The sequence below is a fragment of the Ovis canadensis genome, chromosome 12, assembly GCF_042477335.2.
Source record: "Ovis canadensis isolate MfBH-ARS-UI-01 breed Bighorn chromosome 12, ARS-UI_OviCan_v2, whole genome shotgun sequence".
Lineage (NCBI taxonomy): Eukaryota > Metazoa > Chordata > Mammalia > Artiodactyla > Bovidae > Ovis > Ovis canadensis.
In genome coordinates this window covers 86,164,014-86,179,684 of record NC_091256.1, presented here as the reverse complement: position 1 = coordinate 86,179,684, position 15,671 = coordinate 86,164,014, and the positions used below count along the sequence as shown (strand labels likewise).

Below are 15,671 nucleotides of genomic sequence, written 5' to 3'. Positions count from 1 at the left end.
TTCCTGATTTTCCAAATTTTGCTGGCTTTTTTCCCAGTGAAGTGAAGTGAAGTCGCTCAGTCATGTCTGACTCTTTGCGACCCTGTGGACTATTGCCTGCCAGGCTCCTCTGTCCATGGGATCTTCCAGGCAAGAATACTGGAGTGGGTTGCCATCTTCTTCTCCAGCGGATCTTCTCAACCCAGGGATCGAACCCAGGTCTCCCACATTGTAAGCAGATGCTTTTACCATCTGAGCCACCAGGGAAGTCTCCCAGTAGCCAGGATCATTTATTTACTCATTTCTTAATTCAGTCACCAAATGCTGACTGTTTGATTTTATTTTGATGCAACAGGAAAAGGAACTTGTAGAATCAGGCTCTCCTAACGTGTCAATTTCTATCTGAGAATGAATCAGGCTCCAGGAAAAACACAGCTCTTTGGGATCCAACAGATTCCAGGGAATAAGTTCCTACTTCGAGGTCCATAGTTATCCAAAGTAGGAGGAAATTAGACACAAACCCAACCTCAGGCAGAAGCACAGAATTTCGGAACTTGAAGGAGAGCCAGGGTATCTTATTCTAAGATCACACCACCTGTATACGTGGACCAAATAGAAAAAAAAAAATGTCCAGGGCTCTTTTTACTGCACATTAGAGAGACAAGACAGTAAGGGAGGGAGAGAGGCAAGGAGGGTGGGACACGGCCAAGCGTCCACTAGAAACCTCCAGGTGGGGTCTCTGGGCACCAATGAGCAGTGAGCACAGGTGAAAACCCTGTCAAAGGCTCTGGAGACTCTTCCTCCCATCTGTCTTTCTCAAGGGGGCACTGCTCTCTGCCAGCAATGTCGGCATCATGCATGAGGCCTCCAGTGTGGCCGTGAGCGCCCAGGCGAGAGCGGATAGGGAGGAGATGATGGTCGCGGTGGAGACACGACTGAGCAACTGAGCAACTGAACTGATGAACACAAATCAATCAGATTCATGAGATAAATTCCTGAGGGAGGGAAGGGGGTGCCCAGAGGCCTGGGCACTGGGTGTGGGGTTGGAGGTCAGGGGGAGTCAGGGCGATTTGGAAAGAAAGGAGCTGGCAGGAGGAACCTGTAGCCCCATGCCGTTCCTGTCTCTGGGGATTCTAAAAATAACCAACATGAGATCTCGGTTGTTCCACCCTCCCCTGGTGCCACTTCCTCAGGTCCCTGGGCCTTCTGGGCTCTGGGAGATGGACACTTGTATGGAGAAATAGGAAAGGGTGGCCTCCATGGCCCTGCAGGAGAGTGTCAGGAGGAAGGAGGTACCTCTGAGCCGGTGCTCTCCCCCGATAGCTTCCACCCTCCCCTCCTTCAGCCACCTGGATGCCAGGAACCTACTGAAAACCCTGACAGAGCTGTGATGATTGGCTTGCTCTCTTTCCTTCACTTTTATTTTTAAAAATACATTCTCTTGCTCACGGCGGTTAATTACAACCTTTCAGAAACACTGTGAAATGAAATCTTTCTGGAAAGCCTAAAAATATTTCAGTCTTGCAGATAGCACGTGGGGATGGTATTGTGGCTATTCTGTGGTGTCGGCAGGTCCATGGGGCAGTGTCTTTCTGTTGGGAATTCACCGCAGTGACCTTCAAGGGTCTGGGGCAGAGGCCTGGTCACTTGGGGACTGTCACAAATGGACATTTGTGAGCACAGAGCTGCTCAGAAGCATAAGCCAGCTTATGCTGTTTAGAGATGGGAGACTTAACATTATTAGCAAGCATTATCATCTTGGCATGAAGACACATCAAAGAGATGGATAGTTAGGGGTGTGGAGACCCAAGTCTGAACCCTTCTAACCCAGCTAAGAGCTGCTGGAATCCAGACTGGGACCATCCTCATGGGTTAGGGGCAAGTGGCTTGGGAGTGCTGGGTCCCTGTGGGTCTTCCCCACACAGTACACACTATATCCTGGGCCTCCAGCACCCGGGGAGGTGGTGAAGGAGTTTGAGGGTCAGAACACTCAGCAGCCACTGTGCCCTGGGGCTTACATGGGGTATAGCTTCCCTTTTCTTGCTTAAGACAAAACTGATGAACAAAAATCTGGATTTCCAAACCACAGATGAGGTGGTGAGAACATGATTTGCGAGAGGATTCCCAAGGCCACCATCACGGATGCTTTCCAAATCGATATTGTTGGCTCAGACCTCTCTCCTGAGCTCCATATCCATATATCCAATTGCTACTGGACACCTCGACTTCCACATGCATGTCCCTCAGGCACCTCAAATTTCACCACGTCTAAAAATGAACTCTTAATTTTCCCTCCTTCCACCCCCAGCCTGATTGTCCTCCCAGATCCTCTTTCAGGGTTAATGGGATCACCGTGCACCCAGCTAGGGATCTTGCAAGCATCTCTGTTCCCCTTCCTTCTCCTACCATGTGTGATAAACACAGGGATCATCAGTGCTGGCGCCCAGGTGTCTGAATTCGTGCCCCGCGCCGGTGTCAGAGGAGGTGATAAGCGGACCTGTGTCCTCAATCACACTATCCTCAGTCTTCCTCCGTGTGATCTGACTTCCTCCCACGGCCAGGTGGCCGTCATGGACACATACCTGATCTGGGGACTGGTCGCTTGCTCTTAAAACCTTCAATGGCTCTGGCCCCTGTCCAGGCAAAGTCTCTGACTCCCGGGCTGGTCCTTCACTTTCTGATCTTAGTAACTTCAGCCACATCAGCCCTCTCACTCTGTCCTCCCCATGCTCCCCAGAGCCCAGGGGTTCCTGTACACACAAGGCACTCTAGAGCTCTCTGTGCCTTTGACACTGTCATTTGCTCTCCCCCCTGGCCTGAAAATTAGAGCGAGACAGGGTAGAGGTCTGGGCTCAGTGGAACAGAGACAGGAGTCCCGTGAAACTCACCACCTGCCACCTGAGGGCTTCTAGGTGACTCTGAGGACGAGGGTCAGGGTCTGCCAAAGCCCTATCTGCGTGATGTAACATCCCGGCCATCCTGCTCTCATTTCTCCCCAGGACCAAGTATGGAGGGGAGGCTTTGGAGGGGAGGCTTGGAGGAAAAGAACGTATTCTCCAGACAGGGCGTGAACAGGAGTCTTCAGGACACTGCCCCAGGCCCAGCAGTGCCCCACCCTGGAGACTGCCTCCAAGACTCTCTCTTTAGTACAGTGGGGTTAGATGGCAGGGCACCCAGCATGGCACCCAGGAAACTTGGTCCCCTTGGGAGCCACGTCTGGCCTCGCCGTGTAGGTCTACAGGGAGGCAAGCTGGAGGAGTCCCAGACTATTGCTTGTAGAGCTCAGGGGAAGGCCTTCCAGAACTGGGAGGAGGTGTGGGGCCAGAGAGGAGAAAGCGCTAACCTCCCGCAGAGGTGATGCGAAGAGAGTCCCCCCACGGTCAGAGGGAGACCAAGAGACAGCCCAGGGAGCGGCCAGATCCATGCATCTTGTCTTCTGGTTTCGGAGGGGCCCTGGGCTGCCGGCCGCGCAGGGGCGCAGAACGGGGCCTGATGCGGTGTCTGCGGCGGGAAGAGAGCGAGCTTGGGAGGGGGACAGACTCTGAATTCCAGCTTGATACTTACAAGCTAGGTAAGCTTCACTCTCAGTGTTCTCATCAGAAAACAGATACCAGCGCTTGCCTCACAGGGATGCGGTGAAGGTGAAATAAGAACACTTGGAAAGTCCCTCATTTGATGATGGTTGCGAGAACAGGTCACGATAGTCGGCAGTTTCCTGGCTAGCGTCCCCCCTGCACCTGTGTCTTCCTAGGCCACAGAAACATGGCGGGGTGGTGGTGGAGAGGGCCTAGAGGTGGCAGGCATCTTTCTATTTACCTGGAAAGAGGACACACGGTCCGGTCCAGGGAACGCATAACTTAGACGGTGCTTGGCGGGCTGACCCAGGGCGGAGAGAGAGAGACGCTTGCGGGCTGATTGGAGAAAGCCCGAGCTTGGTGGGGGCGTGGCCGTGCCACCCGGGACGGGGCCTTGGTGTCCACAGGTTCACGACTCCGGCAGAGGAGCCAGACATCGCCCTTTCACCCAGAATAAATTTGGGAAGGCACTGGCCCAGTCTAAAATGGCCTTCATTCTTCGCTTCTCGTCACTTCTTTGCCCCTGGCTATTGGCCATTCTGAGGTAGATGGGGCATTGCATTATGAACTCAATGGATTATTTCAGGAAAGTAATTCTGAATGAGACACCCACGCAAACAAACAGTTTGACAGTTTGGGGTGGATGCGTGTGTGCGTGTGGGTGGTGGGGGTGTGGAGAGGGGGGAGGGAGCTGAAATCTTGTGAAATCAGCTGGGAAGATCTTTATACATGGGCTCATTTCAGCTCCATGCTTTTCAGCACACACCATGGACCAGGGATTGCTGTCCACTCTCCTCTGTGGACCCCAGAAGGGAGAGCCAGAAGTAGGGGAGCAGCGGAGAGAGACAGAGCAGCTGCTGAGTGGGGGTGCGGGGGCAACCAAGGGGCGCCCCCAAGTTCTGTGCCGGCCCTCGCTGTGTGCTCCCCTTTGTCCCCTCCCCAAGCTCTGGTTCCACTCTCTTACGTACTATGCATGCTTCCTGGGGCGGGGGTGGGGGGCGCCTGTGGCTACAGGGTCTGAAGCCTGTGTGCCTTTGACCCATGGTTCCCTCTGCCCCTCAAGCATGATGCTAACACATGCTTACCCATCACACGAGGCTCTGCTAATGACACCTCCTCAGAAAGTCTTTCTCTAACCATCTCGGCAGGTTTAGGAGCCCCTTTGCCTATACCCCCACTGCCATGGGTGAACACCCCCGACAGCAAGGGTCACCCTGGAGTCTGTCTTTTCTCCATAAGACAATAACTATCTCGGGACAGGGACTTCCTCCGTTTTTCTTAGTGACCTGACATAGCACGCTGCCTGGGACAGAGCAGCTGTCAAGACCTGTCCCCAGCTCTTTCTTCCTGGGAAACGCTGGGCTCAGGCAAATTCTGGGACAACCTGGGTTCTCGAATGACCGCTGCAAGGATGGAGATAGGTGCCCAGGTGTTGCTTGGAAGTGGGGCAGTCTTTTCACATTGGAAGCATCAAGTTCTTCCTGCAATTTCGCTGACTTTAGCTCAAGCCAGTTTCTGCTGTGATTTCTCCTCGAATGGAGGACTGAACAGCCGCCTCCTCATCAAGCCTCTTTCAGATACTGAAGATGGCAATTAAGTCACCCTCAGCCTGTGTTTCTGCAATTCCGTCAGCCTTGTGTTGGAAGCTCTTGTTTCCCAGGCCCTTTGATCATTTCAGATGCTTTTCTTTGGACCCTTGGATATCCACGCATCCTCTGAGAGTGTAAGAAAGAAACGCCAAGCAGGCTTGCGGCTTGAGCAAAGGCCTGCTGATTCACTGCAAGGGAGGCCTGTGCCAACATCGACTTCCCCTAGCGCGGGCTTGCACGCCACTGGCCAGGCAGGCCCCGGGCAAACCGCAGGGCAAGGTAAGCCCTTCTCGTTCCCATATGCTTGTTTTACTCCCCGGAATCCCTTTCCCCATTTCAGTCACCTCTTGCCCTACGTGTCTCTCTTCCCTAAAGGACCTCTGATGCCTGTGTGCTCTGTTGATTACTCGTATCTTACTCTTTGCGCCCCCGTGGACTGTGGTCCGCCAGGGTCCTCTGTCTATGGGATTATCCAGGCAACAATACTGGAGTGCGTTGCCATGCCCTCCTCCAGAGGATCTTCCCGACCCAGGGATAGAACCTGGGTCTCCTGCATTGCAGGTGGATTCTTTACCATCTGAGCCACCAGGCAAGAACTGAAGAACCTTTTATTTGCATCCTGCTGAGATTTAAGTTGTGTTATTACCTTGCCTTAAGAGTATTGGCTTTTCAACTAGTTGTAGAATTAAGTTTGTCTATTTGCAGGACTCAGAAGGAGAATATGGGAAACACATTAAGGCAGAGAGAGGGCTCAGTCCAGCATCCCCTGAGCCCTGTCCCAGAAGCAATCACAGATCACACCAGGATCACGGTGTCTGGCCCCAGCCTGGGCCATGCCCCTCATCTGCCCACTGTAAGCCCAGATGAGCAGGTCAGCAGGATGTGGGATGAGGCTGGCATGAATGATGGGAGGGGACAAACCAGGAGACTCCTGTCTCCTGCGGGTCCTCTGAAAGTCTCCAGGAATCCCCAACTTGGGGACCCACTTCCCTACCTCCTCAGACCTCACCTGCCAGCAGCCCAGCCTAGCCCGCGGCACGCCTGAGCACTTCCCCACCTCCTCCCCTGCCAGCAGCCCAGCCTAGCCCGCGGCACGCCTGAGCACCCCAGCCAGATCTGTATTCCTGCCAGCCTGCGTCATCTTTGTTTTCCACCGTGGGTGCCGTGACCTGGAAAACAGCCGCCGTGATGCTGCGCTCACCCTGATTCTTGCAGCCGCTAATTGAACAGTTCGGAGGGAACTGTGCCACAAAGCCGCCCAAGGGCGAGAGCAGATGCAGCCGATTAATTACAGCTGGGGAGCTCCACGGGGCTACACCGGGAGCAGAGGGAGGTGCTGGAGACCCAGGGCCTGGGCAGCCTCGGGAGCACTGGCTGGGCCACTCCTGGACTTGGGCAGAGCCTTGGAGGCTGGAGTTGGGGCAGATGTACGGGTAGATGGTTAAGGGGTCACAGGAGAACCCCTCAGTGGTGGGAGCCTCACGAAGACTGGCTCCCATCCTAGAGACCCTGTCTTCTCTGTTTATATCTCCTGCCTGATAGAAGTGGGCATCAGCTCCAGGTTACTAAAGATTCTGATAATGGTGCCTACTTATGAATTTTTTCATTTTTTAAGTACTTATCATGAGTCAGGAATTGTGCTAAGGGTCTTATATATTGGGTTTTCCCTGGTGGCTCAGACGGTAAACAATCCGCCTGCAATGTGGGAGATCTGGGTTTGACTCCTGGGTTGGGAAGATCCCTTGGAGAAGGGAGTGGCTACCCACTCCAGTATTCTGGCCTGGAGAATCCCCATGGACAGAAGAGCCTGGCAGGCTATAGTCCATGGGGTCGCAAAGAGTCGGACATGACTGAGACTAAGTTTCACTTTCTTATATATTACATCTCACTTAGAGCTCACGACAAACTATGAAGGAGGTGCTACCATTCTTTTCATTTTACACATGCAGAATAGTGTTCTGGGTAGGTGAAGGAACCGGCTCAAGGTGACAGAGAGAACGGCACAGCCCAGCCAGGTCCACCTAACCAGTGCCTCCAGCCTCCCCACCATGCTGCCTGAGTCTCCAGCGTCCTGCCGGGGCACAGCCCCAAGGTCATCAGCTATGAGAACTCATGCCCCAGCCTCGTGAGCCCCTCTGTGCAGGCCTGCCGTGGCTAAGGCCACACTTGCTGCCCTCCAAGGAGCTCTGGAGTTGGCTAGCCACCATTTCTCTGAACTTCTCAGCTTCCATCCTCCCCACTCTCTGGCCCCGACCCTGTGAATGCCCACACCCCCCTCGGCCTTGCCCCGGTGCCATCGCTCCCTGTGCATTTGAGTCTCCCCAAATGATGCTCTGGGTGGGGACCACTGGCTTGCTTCCCATCTCTGTAGCAGGCTTGATGATGAGTGTGGTACCCACTCCATTCCCTCCCCCAGCCCGTGGACTGACAGTTCTATTTGTCTAAGTGAACCCAGGAAAGAGATGAAGGATGCTACAGGGTCAAACATGGGAATTCCAGAGTCAAGTAGCTAGGATGAACTCCTAGTTCTAAAGCTCACTAGCAGTGTGATATTAAGAAAGGTATCACTCTTCATAGTACCTTGGTTTCCTCATCTGTAAAATGGGGCTCATGATAATTGCTTCCACCTCGTAGAAATTGTCATAAGGTCTAAATGAGATAATATACAGACGGTGATAAGTTAGCAGTGCTACGTCCCAGGTGAGCATTCAGTGAATGCTAGCTATCTTTTTTCTCATTACTATTTTATGATTAAGAAATCTCAGCAGAAGCCAGGCCAGTTGAGTTCCAAAAGAGTTCAGTTCAGTTCAGTCGCTTAGTTGTGTCAGACTCTTTGCAATCCTATGGACTTCAGCACACCAGGCTTCCTTGACCATCACCAACTCCCAGAGCTTGCTCAAACTCATGTCCATTAAGTTGGTGATACCATCCAATCATCTCATCCTCTGTTGTCCCCTCTTTCTTCTGCCTTCAATCTTTCTTAGGATCTTTTCCAGTGAGTCAGTTCTTGGCATCAGGTGGCCAAAGTAGTGGAGTTTCAGCTTCAGCATCAATCCTTCCAGTGAATATTCAGGACTGATTTCCTTTAGGATGGACTGGTTGCCTCTCTTTGCAGTCCAAGGGATTTTCAAGAGTCTTCTCTAACATCACAGTTCAAAAGCATCAATTCTTTGGCACTCAGCTTTTTTTATAGTCCAACTCTCATATCCATACATGACTACTGGAAAAACCATAGCCTTGACTAGGCAGACATTTGTTGGGAAAGTAATGTCTCTGCTTTTTAATATGATGTCTAGGATGGTCATAGCTTTTCTCCCAAGGAGTAAGCGTCTTTTAATTTCATGGCTGCAGTCACCATCTGCAGTGAAAATGGAGCCCCCCAAAATAAAGTCTCTCACTGTTTCCATTGTTTCCCCATCTACTTGCTATGAAGTGATGGGACCCAATGCCATGATCTTAGTTTTCTGAATGTTGAATTTTAAGCCAAATTTTTCACTCTCCTCTTTCACTTTCATCCAGAGGCTCTTTAGTTCCTCTTCACTTTCTGCCATAAGGGTGGTGTCATCTGCATATCTGAGGTTATTGATATTTCTCCTGGCAATCTTAATTCTAGTTTGTGCTTCATCTAGCCCAGCATTACACATGATGTACTCTGCATATAAGTTAAATAAGCAGGGTGACAATATACAGCCTTGACCCAGAAGCAAAACAATGAACTCCACAGAACCTTAGAAATACTCAGAAATTATGGGTATCCTATACCTCAAAGTGTTGGTTCAGTTCAGTTCAGTCACTTAGTTCTGTCTGACTCTTTGCGACCCCATGGACCGCAGCATGCCAGGTCTCCCTGTCCATCACCAACTCCTGGAGCTTGCTCAAATTCAAGTTCATTGTGTCGGTGATACCATCCAACCATCTCATCCTCTGTTGTCCCCTTCTCCTCCGGCCTTCAATCTTTCCCAGCATCAGGGTCTTTTCAAAGGAGTCAGTTCTTTGCATCAAGTGGCCAAAGTATTAGCTTCAGCATCAGTCCTTCCAATGAATATTCAGGACTGATTTCCTTTAGGATTGACTGGTTGGACCTTCTTGCCATCCAAGGGACTCTCAAGAGTTTCCTCCAATACTACAGTTCAAAAGCACCAATTCTTTGGCGATCGGCTTTCTTTATGGTCCAACTCTCACATCCATAGCTTTGACTAGATGGACCTTTGTCAGCAAAGTAATATTTCTGCTTTTTAATATAGTGTCTAGGTTTTTCATAGCTTTTATTCCAAGGAGGAAGTGTCTTTTAATTTCATGGCTGCAGTCACCATCTGCAGTGATTCTGGAGCCCAAGAAAATAAAGTCTGCTACTGTTTCCATTGTTTCCCCATCTATTTGCCAAGAAGTGATGGGACCGGATGCCATGATCTTCATTTTTTGAATGTTGAATTTTAAGCCAGTTTTTTTCACTCTCCTTTTCCACTTTTATTAAAAGGCTCTTTAATTCCTCTTTGCTTTCTGCCATAAGATTGGTGTCATCTGCATATCTGAGGTTATTGATATTTCTCCTAAAGTGGCTTCATGTTTACAAGCGTCCCATGCAAGTGGATCCTCTGGGCATTGTTCTTGGTGGGGCTCAGGGCTAGGGGAGAGAGACAAGTTGTAGCAGGGGAAAGCCAGGCATGGAGACTGCCTAGCACGCTGGTGGCTGCCTCTCTGATGGACCTTTGAGGCTCTTGCTGTGTCTGCAGCAGGCTGTCAGCACCCTAGACTGTGTTCTTAAGAGGAGATGGAAAAGGGGAATTCAGAGCCTCCCAGCACAGCCAAAGGCAAGGGTCCAGGGGAGTCACTCAGGGCGGAGCGCCCCCAGTGGACGGTTACACTTTGCATCCAAAGCTCCTGTGTCTGAGGTTGGGATCAGGAGGGCTCTGCCCCCTCATCAGGACAGGCCAGGGAGGACACTTGTGGGTATGGAGACAGTTAATCCTCTCCTGACTAACCCACTTACTCCTTTCCTGTTGCTTAGAGTTTTCCTGACTTTAGAGGGCAGTGATGCCAACTTTGTGCCCGCAAATTTTGACCCCAGCCTGGCTCCCCAAGGCACCTGGATGCTGAACCCAAGATAGCAGACTGTCACGTCCTTTTCCACCTTTGCGTGTCTGTGTGGATGCGGACGTGGGCATGTGTGTGCTTGAGCAAGCGTGAGCACACTCTTCACGGCAGAGCCCAGTCTAAGAGCTCTGCAGGCATCCATAGCAGCTCTCTACGCGGCAAGAATCCTTGCCGGCTCTTAGCTGATAGTACATTCAAAACCTAATTGTTATCTCAGCAGAGTAACTCCATTATTCATCCTGACACCATCCCCCGTTAGCTGTTTGTTGCAGTGATGTTATATTAATGAGGCCTGCAAATAAATGAACAGGAGATCAGAGGGCCGACTTGTTTCTCAGGAAAGCTGGCTGACTTTATTTATTTATTTGTTGGGAACTTTGCAGCGAGTCACTCTCGCCCTGGGCAGGTGGCTCTTGTCTTTTCCCACGGAAACCCGCTGTAGCCTTATAGATAAATAGTTCCAAGTATCCAGCTTGCCACACAGTTTCACACAAGCATTTACAACTGAGAGAATCTAGGGAAAAGATCTGCTTTAAAATATTAGGGCAAACAGAGAGCGGAGCGGGAGGAATCAAGATCAATGGATCATCTCAAACTTCTAGCGCATCAAGAATTATTTATGCCTGGTTTCGGAGGGCAGTGTTGGCAGTTTTCTACAACTGGTTTTCTTTCCCGGTTACATGTACCTAAGATAATGTTAAACAGAATGGATATTTCCAAACGGGGGGGCTAGTGAGGCGTGAGGAGTTACTGAAGTTGACAACTTTATACGGAAAAGCTACAAAGTGGTTAATGGAGAGACCACTGCAAAACCAGTTCTCCTAGGATCTGGCATCAGTGTGACCTTATCGGACAGTGTGGCAGGGGACTTCAGAGGCACACAGGAGTGTCTCCTGGTACCCAAATGGTGTAGGCTCCTGATCACTCGCTGAGGACCCCAGCACCGGGGATTTGTCCCTTGCATCCCAAGCCCACTTCGCCTTTATTTCACCTCAATCTCCATTCTCACCTGCAGACATGAACTGCCTGGGCCCCAGTCTTTGCACTTTCCCATCAACTGAGATGCTTGTGAGAGCAACTTTCACTGTGACCATCATCCCATTCACAGATGCGACCAGAAACCAATCGAACAGTCCAATAGCTTTAAGGACCACATGCAATTAAAGTAACACGTCCCCTGGGTATACAGGAAGTGATCGCCTTACACTTAAAAGTGCCCCTAGATGTTCTACCATTTTTCTCCCCGACTGATTGAAATAAGTGTGGACTTAATTATCTTTAGGAAGACAGGGAAGGGTTATTTTAAGACTTAAAAGAGTAGGCAATGTCCCCAGTTTGTCTGTATTTCCTGACACTGACCAACGGGACTCGGATCCTGGGCTCAGATGTTCTGGGGGTGGGGTGAAGTGGGAAAGTGCACAGCCAGGGAATACTTCTTTATCCCTCTGGCCAAGAGAAGGGGCATCAAAAGGTGGGGCAAGTGCATTCTGGAGTCAAGAAGCACTAGTGAATTTGTCTTGCCACTAACCAGATGTGTGACTTTGGGCAAATTATTTACTCCCCTAAGCACTGTTTCCCTGGCTCTTAAACGGAGATAATGACAGTCATCTTGCAGGACTGACGTAAGAAGGGGCAGGTATGCGGGATCTAGGGGTTCTGGCACATAGTAGTGTCTTGTTAAAGAAAAGCTATTATTAGTAAGACTCCCGGAACTACGAGTGTGACTCATCTGTTCAGGTCCTTGGCCTGACTGGTGTTCTTGTTAGGTGTGGAGCTCTAGGTCCCTGCTGCAGTCCTCTTTCCTAATAGCAGACAGCTGCAAAGGGTTACAAATTACAAATCTCTGTCTGAAGCCCTTTGGGAGAAGTAGAGCAGCCTGCAGGGCAAGCAGGTTCCAGCCTCTTCCAGGTGGCCAATGTTCAGGGACAGGCTGGCTGCATCACCTGCCCACCCGACTCAGGACTAATTTATCTATGTGATAACTTCTAACCTTACCATGCCTGAATAAATTCCTTAGAACCACGGCATCTCCTCTTTTTGCTTAGAATATTCTGTTGTGGGAATTTGTGTTGAATTTTATCCCCCACAAATTCATATGTTGAATCCCTAACTCCCATCACCTCAGAATAAGACCTTATTTGGAGATAGGGTCTTTACAGAGATAATCACTTTAAAAATGAGGTCATCAGTGTGGGCCCTAATCAAATATGACTGGGATGCTTATTTTAAAAAATTGGAGACAGACATGCACACAGGGAGAACACCTTGGTGATATGAAGGCTGAGGTCAGGGAGCTGCTTCCACAGGCCAAGGAATGCCAAATACTGCCCCAAACCACCAGAAACCAAGAGAAAGCCCTCACAGCATGAACCAACCCACTGAAAGCCGGATGTCAGCCTTCTGGCCTCCAGAACTGAGAAAGCAAATTTCTGTTTTATTTCTTAAGGTCCCCAGCGGAGTCTGATCCCTGCAGCCCTAGCAGACCAATGTGCTCGCTTGGAGTGGAGGCCTCTCTCACAGGTGCTCCGATGCCTCCTGGCCCTTCCTGAAGTTCTCTCCCAAGAACCTCTTCCACTGGCCATTTCTGCTGAGTGCTGCCCACTCAGTTTCTCTGGGCTTTGCTTTCTCTCTAGGGGACGGCTCCTAACATCCTCCACGGTGATGTCCTGGCAGGTCCCTGAGGCACACGCTGGGGAAGAACAGAAGCGTGCTTTCCAAACCTCCGTGCGTCATCTCCTGTTCTGGGGCCTGAACAGGTGACGCGTGTGCAGACGCCCGGGATGACAGCTGGAGTGGGGACAGCCTGGGATGCCTCCCGCCAGGGACAGCGTCATTATCACACCAAGGGCTGGCTGAAAGGGAGCAGACGGTGAGTCCTGAGGGGGTCCTAACCTGAAGTCGAGGCAAACTGGGAAATTCAATCGGCTGGAAGACGTGTCCTACATGGAGCTGTCACAGGAGATGGCTCTCTAGGGGAGGGCTTGGTTGCCATGGAGACAGCTGGATTAGGAGGGGTTAAGGAAGAACACAGCTGTTCATCCAACTAAGCTTCAGCTCACTCCTTTTCCTAAAGTAGAATTCCTTTGAGGTCAGCCCACTGGTTGCCCTGCCCCTGCAAGCAAGACAGCCCCATTCCAGTCCCCGCTGGTTTCCAGCAGCGGACATTCTGCTGCTCCCAGGAACCACCGTGGGCCATCAGAGAATCTTCTCTCCTCCCTCAGGAAGGATCTTTGTGGTCAATGGCACCTGTTTACATGTGGGCACATCCTGAGGGGCTATACATTTTTGAAGATAAGAGAGGGTCAGAGACAAGAGGGAGGTATGTAAAAAAGAGCAGAGAGCTCATAGAATTCCGATTGTTAAAAGAAAAAAAGAGCTAGGCCAACGTCAAGGAATTAGCCAAGAAAGCTGAGATAAAGGAAATGAGTTGACTCTTCTTAAAAGTCACTTTTAACAAATCACACGTTCTTGGGAACAGATGCCGCCGAAATGAGGTGGTGCTCTTCTCAGCTCATGCTACAGAGGTTAATTCTCCTGATTACTGGTGATGCTAACTGATCATTTGGTTAAGATACCTTAAGCCCTTAACCACTGTCCACCAGGCTTCTTCACAGTAAAGTGTATACGAAAGTACTCTATACCATTCTTGTTGTAATGACCCCAGGTCGTGTGGGGAGAGAGCTTGAGGCTCTGTTAGCATCCCATTTCTCACCGTTCTTTCATTTGCTAATTTTAGCCTTCTTTGGACACTCCTGCCTGAAACAAAGATTACTGTGAACTTTGCTAAGTGGTGATATTTCTGTTTCCCTAAGTCCTATTTTTAGGACTTGGAATTCTAGTATAAAGAGGAGCTTCCTCTCTCCCACATTGTTTACTTATATCAATAAGGACCACACATTCTTATATTATTTTCTCGCATCGAGTACATTAGGATGATTATTTATTTTCTTGCTCACATTGCCCCAGATTTGGCCACTGGGGCTAAATCAGGTCGGCTAATGCGTGCAAACTAGTTGTTTTACTGTTCCTTGCTAAACATATATATGTCACTTAAATTTAATCGTGAGAAAACCATCAGACAAATCCTGATTGAAAGACATTCTACAAAATAATGGTCATGAAAGACAAAGACTGGGGATTTGGGCACTGAGGAGTCATGATGACGAATGCCACACGTGATCTGGATTGGAGTTTGGACCAGAAAAAGGACATCAGCGGGACGACTGGGAAATGTGAAGAAGACATGTATATTGGACAGCGTTATTCCATCAGTTAATTTCCTGATTCTGATCATTGTACTGTGGTTATATAAGATGCTATTTTTGGAGAATCTGGGTGAAGGGTATATGAAAGTTCTTTGTACTATTTTTGCACCTTTTTATCAGTCTGAAATTATCTCAAACATGCCAAGTTTAAAAAGTAAAAAATGGCTTTTGTAAGGAGAGGAGGCTTGGTTGGGGGTAGGGGGTGCAGGCTGAACTCGGGTAGAATGTTCCTGCTCCGGCTTCTCCCACCCACGTGTCCTGTCCGGAGTGCCTGCCGTCCCTGGAGTGGCTGGAGACACCGTGTGGGCTTGTCTCTCTCCCCTGATGTTCTTTCTTTGTCCACAGCCTCTACTTGAAAAACACCAACGGGAGAGACCCCACTGCTCAGGGCCCCCACTTCCTGCTGCTGCATTCACTGGGAAAATCAATTACCACCTAATTACCTCAGGGGGTTAATTAGCATCGCATAGCCTGGGTGTCCCAGGGAACAGAGCAGCCTGTCAGTTCCTCGGTCAGTGAGCAGGAGCCTGGGGGCAGAGGTTTCTCCTGAGAAGCCCGCCTTTGGGAGGGGCTGGGGCAGCAGTCAGGGTTGGCAAGGGTGAGAGAGGCTGATGGAAACTGGTCCCTACTGTCTGATCCAAGCGCCCCTGGACCGCAGGTGCAGAAGCAGAGAGACGAATCACAGCCACAGCAAGAATTACGGAACGGAGCAAGTTCTCAGGGCAGCCGCTGCTGGAAATCACTAGAATCAGGGAGAAGGCACGGAGCCCTGAGTGGCTCAGGGAGCTAGCTATCTGGGGGCAGAGGCCGGGGTGCCACCAGCAGTCCCGGCGAGCACTTTGCCGATGAGATGAGGGCACAGGAGAGAGTCAGTAGGCACTGCCAGCGGGCATGGCCAAGAGAAGGACGGGATCATAGAAGCCTGGTCTTTGAAGGGCAGTATTCACACTCTCACAGCACCTTCCTACAGGGATGGATGAGAACCCGGATGGAGGGACACACGCTCCTCCAGCACCTCGCTGTCCCTGGGATTCACAGACCTATATATGCACGGCATCTGGTCTGTACCCACTAGGAAGGCTGGATGTGAGGGATGGGGAAGCCCACTTCTTTTTTACTTTACCATCATACAAAAAAGGATTTTATTTTGGGAGATCGATTCCTAATTT

The 15,671-nt window shown here is 50.4% G+C and overlaps 1 protein-coding gene across 1 annotated transcript in view; it reads right to left on the bottom strand.

The window, feature by feature from the left end:
- Positions 1 to 15,671, bottom strand: part of PLXNA2 (plexin A2) — a 226,595-nt gene that overhangs the window by 36,951 nt on the left and 173,973 nt on the right. The gene's annotated exons all lie outside the window — the stretch shown is intronic.